The sequence below is a fragment of the Apostichopus japonicus genome, chromosome 12 (assembly GCF_037975245.1).
Source record: "Apostichopus japonicus isolate 1M-3 chromosome 12, ASM3797524v1, whole genome shotgun sequence".
NCBI classification, from domain to species: Eukaryota; Metazoa; Echinodermata; class Holothuroidea; order Aspidochirotida; family Stichopodidae; genus Apostichopus; species Apostichopus japonicus.
The window spans coordinates 32,807,328-32,828,721 of NC_092572.1; the positions used below are offsets into that span (position 1 = coordinate 32,807,328).

A 21,394-nucleotide genomic window follows, 5' to 3' on the forward strand; every position below is an offset into this window, starting at 1 on the left:
TAGCATTATTTTGGTAACAACAATTTGTACACATAACTTCAGGGGATGCTTCATTATTACATACTTAGAATGTTCCCTGTTAATCAATGAGCAGCAGCAAGGAACTATGGAATGTTTACGTTCTGGTTCTAGATATGCACTCAACCAAGTAAATGAAGCTTGCTGTGTTTTTATTTATATTTCTCTGATTTCTAACATGTATATTGACCCCCCCCCCCACCTAGTGACTTGTTACTTACACTGGACTGATATCAATCCATTTCTGTACTAAGAAAATAAGACTACATGACAGAAATGCAATACATAGGAATAATAGGAACTATTAAAGCAATATTTCAAGTTGATATACTTTAGTTGATATACAAATTTTCTGCGTCTTTAGGTTCATAACACATTCTTGTAGCCCTTTGTATCACCAGAATATGACATTTGTGAGGTATTTTTGTGTAAATACAGGCTGCTTACAGCTGAATTTATGATGATGAAATTGAAATTTAGCTAGAATCTTCCTTTTTTTCTTGTTATACAATGTTTAACTCCCTTTTTCTACAGAGGAAAAATATCGTTTTTATCTAAAAATGAAGACATTCAGAAAATATATCAGATTTCAAAGGATATATCTCTACGAAGATTTTAACGAGGAGAGCTTTTGAAGAATATTTGACATCGCAGTGGTACCGCCACTCCAGGGAAGAATCAAGGGTTCAGCCAGTCAAAGTAAGTTACAATCAGTCAAGTGAATTAATCAGCCATATCTTGATTGAGGGACAAGAAATTGAAATGATTTTTTGCAATTAACCAAATATGTAACAGTTTTTAATTTTTTAAATTTTCATATAGATTTAACATTGTTTGTGACCTCAATATCCATTTAAAATGTGGGAATAAGTTTATAATTTCGTTTTCTCTTGAACTTATGCTGCAACCTTTTTTATTTACTTTGTATTAAGTTAGCAGTCTGGATTTGATTGGTGTTTTGATACCAGTTAGTATATATCTGAAATCAGTCTCAAGTCAGATAGTCAGAAATAGCAAGTAAACAGTAAACATATATTGATTGGGTGTGAAGGAATGTGATCCAGGTTGACCTTCTGGTAGGTTAAATGTTTGTGGAAAACTGATATCATTATGGAAATGTAGATGGACTTGAATAAGGGTAGGCAAAACAGATAGTAACTTTTGTTTGGCAATTTGGAAAAGTAAACAGAAGACTATGGCGTTAAAAGCTTGTGCAGATTGGCTATCCCAGACCTGGCACCACCCTCCACAGGGTACAGCCTTCCAAACTAGAGCCCACCTAGTGAGTGTCGTCTCCACAGAGGGGTTAAACTCGAAAGAAAACTCCAGCCACAAAATACCCTAAACTAGTGGACCTCCCTGGATTGTGTTGAGCATCTTCTCTGCATCAGACAGTCTGCAATGACAAAATAAATATATAATTATAAAGTTAAGAATCAGGATATAGAAACAGACTTGGTAATCTGTATCTACGTGACAGGTCATTTTCTGAACTAAAATCCTTTTCCAGGGCAGTTCGATAATTAAGTTGGAAATCCATCATTGGAATGATGGTGTCATACTTTCTATTCTTTGTTCCAATATTAATACAATAGTGAAAATGGTTTAATATATTTGGAATTGGCTGCAATAGATGTACTAAATAACCAACCTCAGATAAAAAAGATCGTTTTCTCTGCAGTGAAGCTCTGATGATGGACCAACCGTGATCATTCTTATTATAAATGTGTAGTTTAATCTTACAAATTAAATGTGTTTATCTTAAGCCTATCTTAATAAATGTTTTACTTTGTACTAGATGTATAATTCAACATAGAAATGAATAATCACTAAATAAAAACTGAAACCAAACTGACAAGAAACTGTGAAATTAATCGATTTGAAATAAATGACTTTTTTAAAACTGGTTTCTTCTTTTCCATAGACAGTTTTGAATTCGAGACAATCAGGAGAGCAACGTGTCAACTTGAAGGCCAGACCATCCAACAGACCAGACCTATCATTTCTAAAGTTTTGCTCCAAGGATGCTCGTTAAGAGATTGAGACAAGTATGACATCAGAATTGTTAGTCATGGACTCGGTGATCTATCACAGTACTGAAAATTAACTTGATACCCAAATTTGTTGTAACTTTGAGGTCAATAGACAAAGTGTGTATATACGGTTCGCTTAAAGCTATCTTTATATAAGCTTTGAAGAAGATGTACACTGTTGTAGCAAAGACACAAACTTTATATCTAAAGGAAAGTACTTCAAGCGTTCATCCTGTCTATGCCTGAGAAATAATCCAAGTGGTGCAATGTGTACTAACCTAGCTGGGGGCACCAACTTTGGTACAACATCTGTGGCACTAGAGTACTGCTACTTTAAAGGAACCAGCTCTGCTATTTTGACCAAAAGTTATTATCAGCAGACAGGTCTAAGACCTACTCTACCTGCAAGCTACAACCTTGAGTATGATGTTATGTGAAAACAAAGTTGATGAAGTACCACATGCCATTGGTTCGCTCAACCAGATCTTTCTTCCCGAGCTCCCTTAAACAGCACTCAAGGATTATCACAGTGTTTTATCATAATGATTTACTCTGTCAATCACAATTGACAGAAATAATTTCCTGCTGGATGATAAGGTCAAGGTTTATTTCAGTGTATGGTAATATTGTATTTGTATATGGGTGAAGTATATTTGGACATGTTACTTTATTGATAACTGTTTGGAGTGTACAACAAAAGCAATACTTTAGAAGTAGTCTTCCAGTCACAATAGGTTTTGTATGATAAAACGTTTGCCTTGTTTCAGTAATGAGTGGGAAATGGGGCCAAAGGTCATTTCAGTTCAAAGCAGAGTTGTGTTTTTTTTCTAATGGTATGAATACGGAAGTTGCTTACGTATTTTGGAAATGGACATAAGTAGGACAATCAGCGATATGTAATGTTGGCTTATTCCTTGCTACACACTCAGCAACATTGAATGTTGTATTTCATGGTATATTAACTATGAACCATAATAGAAGGTGAAAGTCACTTTGCAAAAGTCAACTTAACTGCATTGCAATATCGCTGATGATATAGTAGAAATCAATGGTTCCTTGATGTCAATAAAACAGCACAACCTGGCGTGGTCTTGTAGGCTAAAGGATGTGTCTAATTACCCCATCTAAACCACTCAACTGCATGTTTGACATTTCTGTGTAATGAGGTTTTCTAAGCTTTTCTAAAGATTTCCCGACTGTTTTATCTTGATAATAGCAATGCTACTTTTTGGTTAAAGTCTTGGTTGTAATTTATGTAACTTTATAACTTTATATGTGCTCATATAATCAGGTTAACAAAATAAACAGATGGAATAGAGAAATGGGCCTCTGAAATCATGTACAGTGGTTTGAGAACTACTTGTAAGTAAACCCATCCTAGTAAGAGCTCTCTTGCATTTTATGAGGTTTATGTCCTCCGAAGTCAATGTAACTCAAGGTTGTGTCCATTATATAGTAAAGCGTGAATGAACTTCGTACATTGTATGTTGATCTACTTTAGTATGTGAAAACTCTTGCATTTTCTGGTAAAACTTCATTTGACGCACATAGAAGTGAAAGTGTGAAATATCGTGTACATTGTTACATATTTAGTATATAGATCCACCTTAATGAATAAGAGGACTTTATTGCTTTGTGGATATGAATGGTCTTTTTCAGTCGTCAGAGTTCAGTCTGAAAACCCTGCAAACTTAATAACAACAGACGATATAACTTGAATGACCATACGTATGACGGTACGTTGTAGATCCACCGTCTTGAGTTGTGTTGTAATTGCAGGTCAAGGGTCATTTCAGTCAGCAGAGGTCAACAAGTGAAAGTCTTTTAATTAATAACTGATATCGTAAGTAATCCATGTCTACCATACGCTATATGTAGCGCTTATTGTAACTACAATAAATCCTGAAGTGAAGGTGATATGTTGTCTTTAAATCCATCATCAACTCTACAAGATATTTGCGATGTTCATTCTTATTTGCATAAACCTCGTATGCATTACAACCGTAATGGTTCAGTACAAGAACGGTTATCGTTTTTGCTTTTTGTTGGTTTGTTGGTCAGATATTTGATCTGAGAATGGAGATGAAATTCCCTCAAACTTTAGGATAGCTCCAAAGGTAAAAGTTGGATGAACGTCATTGCCTGAGATGTAATTTCACAAGAGCCTTAAGTGGAAAATCCAACCTCCTGCAGATCGTGTTTGAATAAAATATGACTTAAAGAAATACAAAATCGGTTTTACTTTTTTGTTGCGTACTAAAGATTTATTGTATAATACAGTATTTGCCCCCCCCCCTACAAACAATATGCAATAGACATATAACAATAATTAGTCTCATTTTGAGCAACAAAGGACGGTGATGGGGGGGGGGGGGGGTTGGGGGTGACTGTATCAATCAATTATACAAGAACCAAATGTGGAAAAGATAGGGGTGTGGTCAATGTTTGACCGTCTTCTTTCTTCAACGTCCGTCATCCCCTCCATAGCTCTCATCATGCCATCCATACTGGTCCCCTCCCTTCAGTATCATCGTCCCCTTCAAATACAGGTTATCGTGACTATAGGTATAAGCAGGAAGTTGTTATGGAAAGCTGCCCAACAAAACCCCAAAACGGTATTATAATGGAGGTGTGTAGGCAAGGCTATATGAACACATGCTTCGTTACACATCATATGAGAACGCTGAACTGACCTCACTAGAATACGTCACGCAATTTGATTAACGGGATAATGTACTACAAATTTGAAATGTTCATTTTAATACAAACAAAATGAGAATATATGAATAAATCCATTCCCATTCCTCTTAGTTGTATTTTGTTACCTATTGGAATCAAAAGGGCCTACACGTATCCGTGTAAAGAAACCCACTGAAGTTTTTTTTTTCATAATTATGCATATCCTAAACGCAAATACCATAAACAGTTTATTAACGTATATGATCCAGGGGATAAAGGAATTAAAGGGATTTGGTCATGTTTATTAGAACTACATACTTTAGGGAGTAACCAGTGTGTGACCGTAATGTGGTAACCACGAGGTCACTGGTTTGAAACTCATTCTAGCCCAAATTTGAAAATCATACTCTTTAATTTCTGTTCAAGATTTAATACGTTTACATCGTGTCACAACTATATATCTTTTAAGTGGATGTCAATTTTAACTGTCAAATGTCGCATTCAGATTGTCACATTATTGACGTAGAACAAACTGCACACGTCTACAAACCAGCAGTATATCATAAACAGCCAATGAAGGACGCATGAGGTATACACTTCGACATTTTGAAGTATCCTGACCGATCTAGAAAATATTGCCGCATTTTGTAATAATGTCACGCAGTTTATATCATGCCGTTCCAGGCGTTCCTACAAACTTTTGGCTAGAAAGTGACATAGGAAATCCTTAAAACCCAATAATGTGGACTAGATTGTTGACGAGGGCAAGAGCCTTACCACGAAGAACATTATTTTCGCAGGCGCCCAACAAGCGATCTGATCGGTCCCCCCCCCCTCTCCCCCAACTCCCTTACTTTGATATGGATTTTCACAATACTGACCCGAATATAACTATCGCAAAACTTAACTTAATATTATTGTGGATTGAAGATTTAACATTTTAAAATAAGTAATTTTATACAAGTTAACACATTTTAAAATTGTAACATTAAAATAACTCTATTAATACGTACTTTTTAAGGTATTTGGCTTTCTTAACAGTAGCTATGTACAGAATGTACATTAATCTATATACAAATAGCAGTTTTAATAAATATACTTCTTTCATTATATGGAAATCTCTCTTCATGCTATCAATTTCGAATCGATGTTGATGATATCAAACTCGATTATGTGTTGATACTTTCAAATCCTCATCTGTGTCGATGTTATCAAACTCCAATATATATATATTAATGAAATTATTGTTCGTGAATCTCATTTTCTATATAATATAAACGCGAGTCCTTGTTCTTGTTATCATACGCGGATCTCTGTTGATGCTATCAAACGTAAACCTCCATTGTACCTTACAAGAACCTATGATGCTACTCAAGGGCGTAGGAACCGGGGGGGCTGGGGTGGGGTGGGGGGTGGCGCCCCCCAGTGAAAAATGTGGAGGGGCGGAAGTATCATTCCGCCCCCCCCCCCGGTTCGCAAGTCAGAAAACCCCTTTTCATTTCCAAATGAGAAAAAAAATCTCATTTGGAGCACCAAATTGCATCTAAGGCCAGGTGAAAATACAAAATTAAGTTTACAAAATAGAGTGGGTGTTGAAGTGTGCTATATTGCACCAAATTGCATCTGAGGCCACCTGGAAGTGCAAAAAATTCCAAAGGGGAGGGGAACACCCATTCCCTTTAGACCCCTCCCCCAGGCCGGCCATCAGTCTTCACCCCCCCCCCCCCACTCAAAAGTACCTTCCTACGCCACTGATGCTACTGGACACCAATCTCTGTTAATAAGTAGCCCGAGCATATCGTAACACATCGTAACACTAATCTGTGCCGATCCTATTGCACCAGGCGAATCTCTATTGTTCGTACAGTAAACGCGAAGCTTTGTTGATCCTATCGTTATTCGTTGATCCAATATGACGCTATTCTTTGTTAATCATATAGAGACGCGAATTTCCATTGATCTTAATAATCTTTAATGTTGAACCTTTCGCAATATTTCGTTGAAAACCAACTGTCAACTATGTCCAGGTTCTACGGCTTCTGCTATATAATTTAATGCAAGTTGATTTCATTCCTATCTGGCAACAAGTAAACTGCTCAAGTTGCTCACATAGCGTGTCAGTAAATATTTACTGAAAACAAATTTTAGGATACGAATTTTCATACCTAACTTAAACACTTGGTTTGACCACATTCAATGCTTCATATACACTAGGAATAGTACATAATTATAGAATATTCATTTTATATTGAAATTGTTCACCAACTGTACAATTACGCGTGACGAATAGTGTAAAGTAAGTAGGCCTGACGTTTCGATCCTAGCAGGATCTTCTCCGTTTCCCCTCCCCACCCCCACCCCCTGTCGCCCGTCTGCTCGTGGCTCTCTTCCAAATTTTTCTCAACACTTTTCTGTCTTTGTCATTCTCTTGTTAAGAGATACTTTGTCTATCTACAGTTTATCTCCTACATATACCTCTTCGCTTCCCCCGGCCTATTGGTTTCATTCTTCTCTCCATCCATTGTCTACTGATCCTCTTACATCTATCTTTTTTGTGTTCACCCTGCTAATTAACCTGTCTGTAGTCTTTGCGTGTATTTGCCCCTCCTGTTACCGTTACTTGTTATTCAGCCTCATTCACTTGTATCACATGACCATTTTCATCAGCCTCCTAAGATTCTGGAAATCTGGATAAATTGGAAATGCGCATACTCTCCGTCTGTATACTTTGTGTTGTTTTTGCTACAATGTGTTGGTAGCAAACTTGGCCGTGAAAGGAGAGATAAGGACCTTGAAACATTATGATACTTCTTTTTTTACAAAAATCAAGCCAGGAAAGATGAGAGTAGACAGAGAAATTAAAGGTTTGGAAACAAACAAATAAAATATGACAATTAATTTGTGGGTCACAGTATTGTCTGAATCGGATTAAACGATAACTCTCTAGTGCAGGGGCCTATCCAGGATTTTCTGACCCGGGGGCGCCAAGTACTATCTAAGCGGAGCGCCACCATCGGTTGGCGCGCAGCGTACAAGAAAATTTTCTGGTTTTGATACCCCCTAGATCACCCGAAATGGTACTTCTCAGACTTAAAAATGACCAACCAGATGTACACTTTTGCCTGAGAATCAAGTACTTCCCAATAGTTTTTTCCCCATCCATAACCTTTTTGAAGATTGTCACCAGTCACAAATCATGTTCGACCTCATCGCATGTCCTGTGGATCATTGCTTGTGTAGGTGATTCTACGTCGCGGCCCACAATACGTGTCAGCCCCACTTTTCGAGGTTTTCCCATCTACACAGGACATTTGGTTGTTTACATTCGCATCCCGCGGTATACTGCGCAACTTTGACGGATCGTAAGGTACACGATGGCATACGATGTCAGGTGCGTATCCAGGGGGGGGGCGTTGGGGGCGCGCGCCCCCCGGGTAAGAAAAAGAGGAGAGAAAAAAAAAAGAAGAAAAAAGAAGAGGGGAAAAAAGAAGAGGAGGAGAGGAAGGAAGAGAAAAGAAAAAGAAGAAAGAGAGAAAAAGGAGAAAAAGAGGGAGTAAAAGAAAAACGCGAAGACACCGGGAAGAGAAAGAGGAACAAAGACATCATTACAGCGCTGAAGGGTAGCCAGTGACGGATCAATGATTTCGTAAAAGTTTGACTCACCCTACCCCTTACACCGACAACTCCAATTTTTGACGTTTCCATTTTCCTCTCTCACTAATGATCTATATATATACTATATATGGTCTATCATAACGCGTGTGTAGAATTGTGCTATCAAACCAACTGTGGCTGGTCTCGAACTCGATCGTGTCGTTGGGGAACATGACGATTTTTGGGATGGGGGCGACCGCCCGCCCCCCCCCCCATTCAGCATTGTTTTAAATGATATCGCTAAGTAATTTCAAAATAGAAAGTGCTTAGATGCAACTTACAAGGCCTGGGAAGTGTCATTTCCAGCGATCTGGGAGACATTTTCGGCCAAAATTTGCTTGTACGCTTCGCGCTAACAAATGGTCCTGTGTAGTGCCATTTCCAGCGATCTGGGAGGCATTTTCGGCCAAAATTTTCTTGTACGCTTCGCGCCAACCTGTGGTGGCGCTACGCTGAGATAATTTGCCTACAGGCTTCGCCCTCCCTTGGCAAATTCCTCGCTACGCGCCTGTTCGAATTTGTGACGCAAACAGCAGATATCACATCATATCAGTGAGCATGAAAATGGCGTTTCAGGATGAAAAGCCTCAAAACTGTCCGACTTGCCTAAAAAAATAACCCAAAATTTCCGTCGCATGCCATCATGTACCGTACGGTCCGTTCAAATTGCGCAGTATACCGCGGGATGCTAATGTAAACAACGACATGTCTCATGTAGATGTATAAAAAGCATGGAGGTCCAATTATGTCAAAACTCTCTTTTACATTAGTAATGGCGAATTAGGGGCTGCACCCCCGCCGCGCAGTGGCGGAGCGTCCATACGGTCAGGGGGGCGCATGCCCCCCCCCCTGACGGACTCAAATGGACTGCTGGCGCGTTTTTCAGCTCTTTACCACTTTTTACTTATTCTAGATTATTGACTTTTTTATTGCGCTCTCATCTACTTATTGACATTTGTCACATTTTCTTCGTGTAATTTGGAGATGACACCTATTTATTCTTCGTTTATCTGCAAATTAGCCAGGCCCGGAAAAGGTCATTTCCGGCGATCTAGGGAGTATCTTTACTCAAAAATTTTATGTACGCTACGCGCCAACCATTGGTGGCGCTCCGCTTAGATAGTGTTGAAAGCGCCCCTACAGACCATTCTCGCTCCTCCTGACCAATACCCCTAGCTCCGCCACTTCCGCCGCGCCTCCTACGCCTATGTGTATAGTGTTCGGTTTCGGAAATATCTGCTATTTTTTCATTTCCTTCAACCAAGTTTTATAATAGCCGTTATAACAGGTTTTAATATTTGTACACCAATAAATTAACTGTGTCTGAATTTTCGAAAATTTCTGACCAACATTCTGCATCACACTTCCCTCTACTCGTGCAATTTTGACCAGTCTGTTAGGGGTTCAAGGAAGTTTTTCTATATTGGTTGTCCATAGATGAAATTTTGTACAACATTATGGGTATGTTTTCAAGTGAGTTTATTCACGAGAAATGTGAATTTTCAAATTCGGAACAAATATGGGGCTTAAAACCTTGAAAAGTGGGGCTGACGGTATTGTTGGCCGTGACGTAGAATCACCTACAAAAGCAAAGACCCACAGGAGATGCGATCAGGTCGAACATGATGTGTGCCGGGTTGACAATCTTCAAAAAGGTTATGGATGAAAAAAAAACTATTAGGAAATACTTGGTTCTCAGGCAGAAAGTGTACATCTGGTTGGTCATTTCAAGCCCGAGAAGTGCCGTTTCCGGTGATCTGGGGGGTATCAAAATAAGAAATTTTCTTGTACGCTGTGCGCCAACCGATGGTGGCGCTCCGCTTAGATAGTAATTCGCGCCCCCCGGGTTTGAAAATCCTGGATACGCGCCTGGATGTAATAACCGATGCTGGCGTATATGATATTGACATTAACATGTTGAACGCGCGCGGAGCGCGCGCAAACTTTTGGTTATTTTTTTCGGGCAAGTCGTTACAGCCCCAAGTCAAATTGGGCTCCTACGCCCATGACTTCACACATAGACAGTTTTGAGGTTGTTTGCTTTTGTTTGCTTTTTTAATTCGAGCAGGCGCGTAGCGAGGAGTTTGCTAAGTGAGGGACGAAGCCTGTTGGCAGACTATCTAAGCGTAGCGCCACCATGTGTTGGCGCGAAGCGTACAAGAAAATTGTTGGCCGAAAATGCCTCCCAAATCGCTGGAAACGGCACTACCCAGGACCATTTGTTGGCGCGAAGCGTACAAGCAAATTTTGGTTAAAAATACCTCCCAGATCGCTGGTAATGAAACTTCCCCGGCCTTGTATGTTGCATTTAAGCATTTTTTATTTTGAAATTACTAAAGATATCATAACAAAATATGCTCAAGGGGTGGGGGGGTGGGGCAGTCGCCCCCTTCCCGAAATGCGTCATGTTCCCCGACGACACGGTCGAGTTCGAGACCAGCCACAGTTGGTTTCATAGCAGGTTTCATATACACACACGCGTTATGATAGACCTTACATATAGTATATATGTACATATACATTATTGAGAGAGGACAAAATGGAAACGTCAAAAATGGAGTTGACGATGTTAGGGGTAGGGTGAGGCGCACGCCCTTTCGAAATCCTTGATCAGTCACTGGCTACCCTGTGTATGTAATAGGGATCAGCGCTTTAATTACGTCACTGTTTCTCCTTCTCTTCCAGGTGTCTTGGCGTTTTTCTTTTACTCCCTCCTTTTCTCTTTTTCTCTCTTTCTTCTTTTTCTTTTCCCTTCCTTCCTCTCCTCCTCCTCTTTTCCCCCCTCTTTTTCCCCTTTTTTCTTCTCCTTTTTTCTCTCCCTTTTTTCTTACCCGGGGGGCGCGCGCCCCCAACGCCCCCCTGGATACGCGCCTGTAGTTAGTTAGTTAGTCTTTTAGTATGTCTACCCTGAAGTTTAGTTATGCTACATTGCTACTCCAACTGCGATAGGCTGGTCGCTGTATATCATATTGTTAACCTCTATAAGAGCCTTTAACGCAGGCTACTCCGAAGTAGAAATATCTCTCGTAAGAAATATTGACCAACTATGACACTCTTCCGACATTAAAGGTGATTGATCGATGGATTACAATTGATTTCACGATGTCCAATTTTAGAAGAGAGAAATCAGTCGCCAGGAAGCAATGTTCTGTTTGCTTCGTGAACGAACTGTTTTTCGTAATTGAGGCCTCGCGTAGAGACTATATGATCCTGCATTTTGAGATAAAATGTGAAGTAGTAGAAACGAAAAATATAAGTCATAAAAACGTGAAAGAAATGCCCAAAAGACGAACAGTTAAGTTTTCAGAAATGATAAAATTTTGCAAAACGGAAAATGGTCGCAAAAACGAAAAAAAAAAACCCGAAAGCAAAGATAAAAGTCTGAAAAACATGCATACTGCTGGTTACATCATTTGAATGTATTATTTATATTTTCATACTTTATTTAACTGCGATATTTTTACCAATTATTTTAATATATTTACAAGTTTTTAGAGATTTAAAATGAAAATTATCCAAAGTCACTGTGCTTAGACATGCAAATACTATTATTTTACATGGTACACACAGCACACGTCAGTTCATAGCCATCAACATAAGGACCACAAGGAATGCCGCCGCCGGCCCCACTTGATAAACATCTAGCCTCCACCAAATTGAGGGAATCCCGCTTAGTATCAGGAGGAATCCCATCCGAGCTAGGTATCACCTGCATCTTTCTATCAACACAAACATGCGTTGACCTTTTATGTACTGAATGAACTCTCGCGGACATCAAATAACCTCCGTACTCTCTGGTCCATCCATTTGAAGGGCACACATTCGTGCCAGGAATGATCAGTTTAGCGAATCTGGCCGTTGCTATGCAGACTGCGCAAGGAACATCATACCATCGGGTAGATTGAAGTTGTGGAAAATTAGTTATCTGATATTCAATGCCATGAATAAAAGATCTTTCTGACCCTACGCCAGCTACTGGAGAATCGTACACAGGGTTTTGCGATAGGCAAAGTTGATTTACTCCGCCCGGAATCCTGCGCGTTTGTTCCCGCGGCGGAGCCTCGGTTGAAATATAAAACGATTTATCATAATGCTGTGCATGCTTTCTTTAGTAGAAAGATTCGTATTTATAATTTTCTCGAAAATTCTATTAGAATTATCTATTTAAGAACCTTTTGTTGTAGAAACGTGCAGTGTTAGTTGTATACCACCTTGGAGACCACTTTAATACGTTATGAATCGCAACAAAAGACGTCTTTATTTAAGTCAGAAAGGTTATTTTACTTAACTGCGTAGGTGTATCACTACCTTCAACCTCCAGCACATCACCTATTTTGGTTGTTTTAAATTGATGTTATTTTCGACATGGATACATTTTCGCAACTGTAAACGGGGATAAAGGTAGTTAGAATATTTTGTTTGTGTAATCTTGCAAACTATTAAAACAAAAATCATGGGCTATTGCAGAAACTCAAACATCGTTTTCTTCTACTTTTAAATGAATAGATTACCTCACGTACGGACAACATGCAGTATAACTTATTAGATATGCTTCCCGGACGTCCCCATTTTTTTACAAACAGGCAAAATCCTCTTTATTTAAGATCTTAACTGTGATCGGTTGAAAATTCGTAGCAATACTTTTTACATATCTCACGCTGAAAAGGTTTTAATTCCATCTCAAAAAGTTTTAAGAAATAGTTGAAAACTACTTGCCTGGTGGAATATATACATACATGGTATTTCGGGTATATTGTTTTATCATTAACAATTCTATGAAAATTTAAATTAATCTCATCTATTTGTCGGTAATAATTACTGGTGGATTCTTTTTTTCTTTCAAAAATCATTTTAAACTAATAGCATAAAACAATGCGATCATAATAGTTTGCTTTTTCAAAAAGAAATTTTTGTAAAAACATTTGTTTGTAATTTACATATCAGCTACCTGTATAAACTAACTGTGAAGAGGATGGACAACTATGATGACCCCATCTAACGTAGATGGCTCCACTAGCTGATTCTCCTTGAGGACTTCGGAGATTAGACTGGTCATCTCCGGCTGTAATAGCATACACAATAAGACCAGCTTGAAATAGTACGAAGCATGGATCTGAACTAACTTGAAATCTTGTTGAGCATCAGTTAAACGTTAAATGGTGTTCGTACTTCAATACAAATACAGACTTACGAATGCCTCTTCTTTACGACATAAGTATCATATTTCTACACTGTTCGGTAACCTGGATACCAAAGCTACAAATCGAAGTACACACTTCAACTGAAAATAAAACACTATGTGCTATATTCCATTCTTTGGAACTAATTGTCAACCTACGAAGGAATATAGATCTGCAGGTCTTTACGTGAGCCACTTAAGGTAGAATACGTGTTTAATTGTACAAGCTGCTTTTTCATACATGCGTGTTTGTGGGACAAGACTAATACAATAACAACGATTTCATATTACATCGCAAAAAGGAAATAATCGTTTGCCCCCAAAGATGAAATGTTCACGGATCAAATGGTAGATTGCTGTAATAGTGTTATTAGTTTAATAACCTAAGGCTCCAGTTCAGTGACCTGATAAAGGTTATTATCTATATTTTACTTAAATCTAACAAAACTTACTGCTTCTGATCTTTACTGACACTTTATGCTCGTCGGTGTCGTCTAATCTACGATTACGAAGATTCCCATGACCTGTTAAGTTTCCCTGTTTGTTTACATCAAGGGGTAGTTTTGTATTGCCCTATGAAATGCAACAAGGAAGAAGCAAATGTCATTTGCAGGAATGAAACTTGGTGAAATAAAGAAAACATGTTCGGTTGTTACGTTTGTCAACAAAACTAAGATCTAAGACACACTGCAGAACTAAGTCCCCACCATATTGCAAAACTAAGACTCTTCTGCAAAACCAGAGGGTCAATACTGAGCGGCCTGGGATCCCCCCTCCCTCCCCTTCCCCCACACACACTTTCCTTGTTTTGTTTTGTTTATTTTATTTTCGAGGATGAAATTTAAGACGAATGGATGATAATTAAGCATTTTGAGGCCTCTATGGGCTTACTTAATGATGTAGCATCCAGCATCAGGACACCACTCCTATAGGCAAATCGTTAACAAGACGGAGTCGTGTCAAAATACACCATATGACTTTTTTGAACAACTAGGGGGTTGTGCTCCGGTCCCCTTAATGACCACTTCACTCAGTTCATCCACCCTCCCCTCCCCCCGTAAGTCCCTTTGGCATGTGAAACAAAGATTGATAACACAGAGCTAAGAACTAACCTACACATAAATTGCTCATGTGACTTCCTCTCAGCATACGTAGGCTATGGCTACGTACCATTAGAATGCTATAGCATACTTATACTATTTTGTTTTGGAAAGTGTACATTTTAAAGCAGCTTTTTGCGTCATTTTCATATGATTTTCTCAACCTCACTGACTCCACGATGCTATAACGACTTACATAACTGATGTATTATGTATTCAATCTTACGTCAAATGGTGGCATAAAAGTTGAAAAATGCACAACTTTCAACGTTGTTTTTCTCCGTTAGGAGCGCAATAAACCCGCCCTACGTGAACCTCTGAACGTCATTGACCAATACGTAAAATAACACCATGGTATATTTGTATACATTGTCTATGGCAGTACATGGTATCAACGCAACTTTTTGAAGCTACCTTTAGCAACGGATCATAACTTAACATGTTTACTACTCACTGATTGGTTAATTAAAACTAGTGGGTTTGATTTGCATATTTTAAAACTTCTTTTCATTGATACCAAAGTTGCGTTTGCCTGCCAGAGGTGCAACATTCGTTTCATTAATCTAGTTTTCTAGTGTTTATTTATATGACTTGGAATTCTTAATAACATCCAGGCATTTTAAACACAAATTCGGGGACCTTCTATTAGCCCCTTTTAGGTTAGTTTTCCCAGTATTTTGGTCCCTACAAATTGAGATTAATAACTGTGTTATGATAATCAAAATAAACCTTTGGGGAAAGGTCTGAAAAAAGACACACGGAACCAAGGACGTCGCTGGAGGGAGAGGTTGGCGTGGGGGTCCCCAAAACATTTAGGTAAAACTGACTATAGATAGAAATTGGAGTGTTTAATGTTTCAGCATTGTCGGCTACTTTTGTTTTCATTCTCACGATATATGCAGCAATTTTGGAAATGTTTGCAGTTAATTTTTCGTTCCAACGTTTAAATAAAGTTCACTTACTTACAAATTCAAATACCTCAAAATTCAACAGCAAATTCAATTTCTAAGTAGTAATTTCTTAAACACACATATCATTAAATAAGTTGCAACTAAACTACCATAATTTACCACTATAATTTTGGTTCAGATTTCTCAAATATTTAAAACAGAATACAAATATATTCACTTACCAATGTCAAGGGCTGGAATGGTCTTTCTTTCTTCTGGGCAGATTCTTTCGGCGGATTCCGACGGACTCTTTCTTCATTGTGACTAGATGCAAACGATATTTTGAATGCGCATAAAACCGTGCCAAGGAACAGAGACAAAATGTAGAGATTCATGGTGGAACGAAATGAAAATCTTTCGAATGTCTCCCTGAAATATTACTGCATACATAACAGCAGCACAGGGCAGCGTTTTATCGCTATATATACCCTCAAAACCGTGCCAAAAGCTCTGCACCTGTTGCAGGTTTAATATAGCTTTTGGTTTTTGCTTATAGTTGCATTTGGTTTAATATGCTTATAAACCTATGCAGGTTTAATTTATAACAGGAAATTTATCCACCAGTAAAGTCACAAAATATTTAAAATAAACTATTAATATTCATAGGCGGGTGATGAACTCGTTAAGCCTTTCCTTGTAGACATAATTTCTCGCCTGATTCTTCATCATAAATAATTAAATTGATTTTTTTTTACCTGAATATTGCTTACGTAGTGTCCTGATGGTCTTCAACAATTTATAACTTGACAATTTGAATAAACACACAGAGCAGAAGTGAGGTTATCGATGAAGACTAAATTTTAGTTTATATATTAAAGTTTATATATTTTAAAAAAAAATTCCCATTTTCCATGTTATATCTCTATTACAAAAACAGAATATTGCTTATCTAGTTTCCTAATGGTCTTCAACCATTTATTAGGCCTACTTGCCAATTTGAATAAACACACAAAGCAGAAGTCGACTAATAAAATAACTGCAATCCCATACATACGCCCATACATATGTAGACATGTAATGGAACTGCTTATTAACAAAGCAAGACAACCTGGTTTAACCATTTCTTCCCACTATGGACCGTTAATGCAATATTCCTTGCTCAATATATGATAAGAAGAGTTGACATCGATCAAAACAAAGCTTCCAGCACAGTCTTTTAGAATTAAAGCTGTAATTTCACAAACCTCATCAGTTAATACATCTATCCATAGTGATTTAGATTAATTAGACTGCTCACTTGCTGCTTCCTGAAAAATCCGAATTTATCTTTATTTCTTTGCCTGGCTATTTATACAAAATTCTAACTCAACTGACAGAAGATATCAGTTTATTGCTATCTAATTCTGACTATCCTGTGCTTCCATCGTGTAAAACTCATGCCTCTGATATATTTGTTCCTTCAAATTTTGTTAAAAACATCTCTATTGTGGTAAGTATCCCTTCCTGCAAACAGTGGGACGAAACTTCAGATACGTGAAATTGAATAAGTTACCATATCACTCCCGAATGGCCAAACTGACTTGTACAATGTACAATATAGTGCAGAAAGTGTGAATCATTTGATATAATTGTGTGAGTTGATACAGATGAAATGAACAATGTAAGGCAAGCAAAAATACAAGTTCCGAAAGCAAATATTTCCGTAGGTAGAGTATTGGTTGAATGGAGAATTATTTAATGTAGAATAATAAGGTTCCAGAAAATTTCCGCAATGTTCTAGTCGGGCAAAATTTCCAGTATTTTGTCAATTAAGTTACTTCTCATTAGCTTATCATCTTTCCAGCATATTTTGTTGGCCCAAAAATGACTGAAGGCAATTTATAAAATTCGATCGATGGGAGTGGTGGAAAGTGGAACAAAATCAAACAAACTCTCGACTGACCACAGAAGGTACAATCAAAGAGTTCAAAGTCAAACCAAGTTAAATTTGCCCTACAAATGAAGCACGTGTGCGTGACACTTTGATTGTTTTAACAGAGGCGGATTTTAGTCGATGATTGATGGTCTCCTTGAGGTACAATCATAGCTGGTAATAGTAATAATGGAGTGGATACAATCTTTGTTCTAAGTCTTAAGTATACTTCTTACACATTTCCCTTTAACTATATATGCCATTTCTGTCAGCATATATTTGACACATTTGATTATAGAAGCTGTAAGTACCTTTTTTTTTATTCCAGATTTGACAAGCGCGAGAAATTCGTAAACAATAAAATGCACCTGTAACTTCTAACTGATACTATTTTCACGACCGTCTGTTTTTCAGGTTTTCTTCATGACAAATAGTGAGATAAATGTTCGCGTGCAATATAGAGGTATGATCGCACTACATTGAGTAGTCATTTGTAATAATAGGTCAAATGCGCTCTGAAAGACCTACAGTTTCCATTCATTTCAACAATGTCGAATACTCTCCTATAGAGTCAACTTACATTGAACACAAGCTGTCAATTAACTCTCTGTCGAGTTCGACATTCTTTGTACCATGCACCTCGTAGCGTAATAGTTAGGTAATAGGTTATAGTTAAATAGGATACAAAATGCTATTCAACAGGAATTTATAGCTCTATAAATGGTTCAGGATGGGTGTAGAAGCCATCTACTATAGCAATCAATTATGGGCCCATGCTTTCTTTCATCCGTGTATATTGTGTATGCTTTTTTTACACACTGGTACCTGAATTACAATAAAAATTTAGATTAAAATGTTATGGCAATCAACCCTAAACCAACATATTTTTATTTGCATTTCAAAGTTTTGGAAATGAACCAAATTTATCGTAGCCTTCTCAATTGAATAAAATACATCTCGATCAAATTATCAATTTGAGAACATGAAAAGCACTCTTCTTCCTGGAAATGGTCCAGGGTAACAGTAAACTTCATTAAATGTTTGACGACTTCTTGGTGAAGAGGAGGATCCTTCACCCAGCGACTGGCTTTGCGACTGAACTCAGGGTTACCTACTTCTATGCTAGCAATTTGTATTGCCTTAAGTATTACTATTTCTTCAATATTTACGTCTCTTACGTAATTGTTCCAACTCGCAAAACACCAGAACAGGCTTAAAGCAGCCAATTGACAATTTAACATCAGTCCAGAGGACTACCGCGTTTTAGACAAATCCTAGATTGGCCACTGATATTTGATAAAATAATGTTATCTGCCTAACACGCAATTTCGGTTTTTTTATATCTCGAAAGGATACTCCATGAGAAATTTCGTTTCGATATACCTAAGAATAAAATAAGATAACTAAAAATAATTTCAAGCAATTATCAAACTTTCATTCAAGTTGCACACTGACAACAAAGCGTGTTCTTATTTTTACTTTTACATTTATCCTTATCGACCATATACCGTGCGACATGCACAGTGAGCTACAACAGTACAAGAGAAAATAAATTACACCCCCTGACAGGGGTTGCAAGTGCATATAAGGTCAATGTCCGTGGTGCATTAAAAATTGTGAATGGAACACATCTTAGGGCAGAAAAGTAAATGCAAATATCTAAGAAATACACAACATCATCAGCACGTGTGCAACAATGACATCACACCTGTTTGCTTCAAGTTCACTTTAACTATGAAATGTGACAATTGTAATTTTCAAATCTCTTTTTTTTTTCTTCTTTTTTTTTCATGGAGAGGGAGGGGGGGTGGTTCCAGAGGCAAGTACCTCCGCAAGACATATTAAAGGTAGATTGGAAAAGGGGGTGTGTACAATCTTTCCTTATCGACATAACAGCTCGCCTCGACTTTTCACTTATTTTGCCGTATTTTTCCTTTACACATTTTTTACAATTTTACACATTCGGACCAACTCTCGACATCTCTAAGTACGCATAAAGAGATTGAAAAGTGCAGCTCGTGAAATGACGGGACATGAATATTCATATGCCAATCAAGTAACACATGTCGCTGGCAATTACGATTAATATAGGAACGTACGCAAAATAATGTTCATGATTTTTGACGGAACGTCTCAAAATAATGTGTATCATCTTTTTCTCTAGAAGCGGGGTCAGGCGCGGCGGAACGGAAAAATTATTGGGGGGGGGGGCTAATATGTGGAGACTATCTAAGCGGAGCGCCACCATCGGTTGGCGCGGAGCGTACAAGAAAATTTGGGGTTTTTCAAACCCCCCAGATGGCCGGAAACGGCACTTCCCGAGTGTTTTATGCTGCGAATACCTAGCCCTAAAACATGGGTCTCAAGCCTGCAATTTCTCAGATTGCACGTAAAAATCTGTAAAAACATTGTAATTTGTATATTCGATGGTGTTTTAAGAGAGTAGCTATTACTCGACGTGTACTGGCAAAGACGTTTTTGAGTGTAGTAAATTACTACTTGCAATTAAATGCAATAATGACAAGGGCGTCGGAAGCTATTTTTGATTGGTACGGCGGTTCAGAGTGTGGCCAACTACCATAACTATCGGAGTAAAGTTTGGTAGGTCAAACAACGCTACGCGCCACCATGATTGGCGCGTAGCGTAATGGAGAAAATTTTGAAAATATGCCTGACAGACTGCAGGAAATGGCTCTTCCCGAGCTTGAAAACAAGACCCCTGCCATGCCAGAGTAGTCACATTTAGCCTACTTGCCGTCATCATTATTGAAAATTATTGAAACATATACCTATATATATTTTTAGTCCTACTTTTTTTTTTTTGCACCATGAATATTGGTCCGGCGTTCGCCGGACCTGCCCGTACCGGCTCCGACGCCCCTGAATTAAATAAATGTCATAAGAAAACACAAAAAGCATTTCTTAATGTCAACAAATGGGTAATTCCAAAACCATGTGCAGTTGCCAACAAATTTCTATGACCTAGCACTGCCATCATGTCATGAATGCATGTACCATATACAGTGTAGGTGAAATGCTAATATTGTGTTTTTGTTCGTTTAATAATTGATTGCGTTGAAACATAAAGCCATGTTCCACGCCTTGCGTGTACTCATATTGTGAACGCAAATTTTGATGAGTGTACCGTTTAGCTTATTACAAGAAGACGCGGTTGGGGTGACAATGTGGTCTATAGCCAGGGGACGGGCCGAGGGTCCCCCAGCATTTACTAAATTTATTACACCTATATAGTTTACGTGTGCATCGGACATATCGACAAGTATGCATTGAAAAATGGGCAGATGCACGTTTCGGAGCCTTGGTAAATATTGGGGGGCTTATCATGCATTTGCCCCCTCAACTTTTTCATTGGGGGCCGAGCCCCCCCCCCCCCCAAGCCCCACCGGTTCCGCCGCCACTGAGCGGGGTTGAGTTTGATGATTGATATCCAGGTACGTGTGCAATAGCGGGAAATAGTTGAAATGGGAAATCCCCTTCCGAGCTTTTCACTAGACATTCACGGTAAAGTTGAGTCAATTCATTTGTACCGCGGTTATATATGTTTGAGATCAAGTGAACGTATTAAAGGTGCCAACAAAAACCTATTCGCGTCCAATGTCAAGTGTGCATGTCTTATTATCCTTCAAACTGTACAAGGAATTTTCCTATTGGGACAACGCTGAACAATTCAAATCAACATTGTTTTAATTCATGTGCAACAACGTGAACTGAATCAAGTGACATTACTCAGGCGTTAGTTTGTTTCCTTATTGTGGGGTTGCTCTTCAATAAGATATGTTGATAAATTTGCATAGGTTATAATATCATGTTCTATATTTCCATTTAGTAAAGTAGTCTGTTCTATGCAGTCGGGATATATTCACCATACCAGCGGTATTTGTATTCAATAAAAATGTAGCCAAAGTGAT

At 38.3% G+C, this 21,394-nt stretch overlaps 2 protein-coding genes and 1 long non-coding RNA gene across 4 annotated transcripts in view; 2 read left to right on the forward strand and 1 right to left on the reverse strand.

The window, feature by feature from the left end:
- Positions 1-2,964, forward strand: part of LOC139977725 (uncharacterized) — a 173,024-nt gene extending 170,060 nt beyond the window's left edge. The window contains exons 37-38 of the mRNA XM_071987243.1: positions 553-717; positions 1,943-2,964. The gene's annotated coding sequence lies outside the window, so the exon portion shown is untranslated. The remainder of the gene's footprint in view (positions 1-552; positions 718-1,942) is intronic.
- Positions 1-21,394, forward strand: part of LOC139977739 (uncharacterized) — a 292,233-nt gene that overhangs the window by 55,400 nt on the left and 215,439 nt on the right. The gene's annotated exons all lie outside the window — the stretch shown is intronic.
- On the reverse strand, positions 10,692-14,141 carry LOC139977881 (uncharacterized). Its single transcript, XR_011796731.1, has 3 exons — positions 14,016-14,141; positions 13,333-13,446; positions 10,692-12,444 (listed from the first exon to the last, which is right to left on the reverse strand). It is a non-coding gene; the product is annotated as an uncharacterized lncRNA (long non-coding RNA).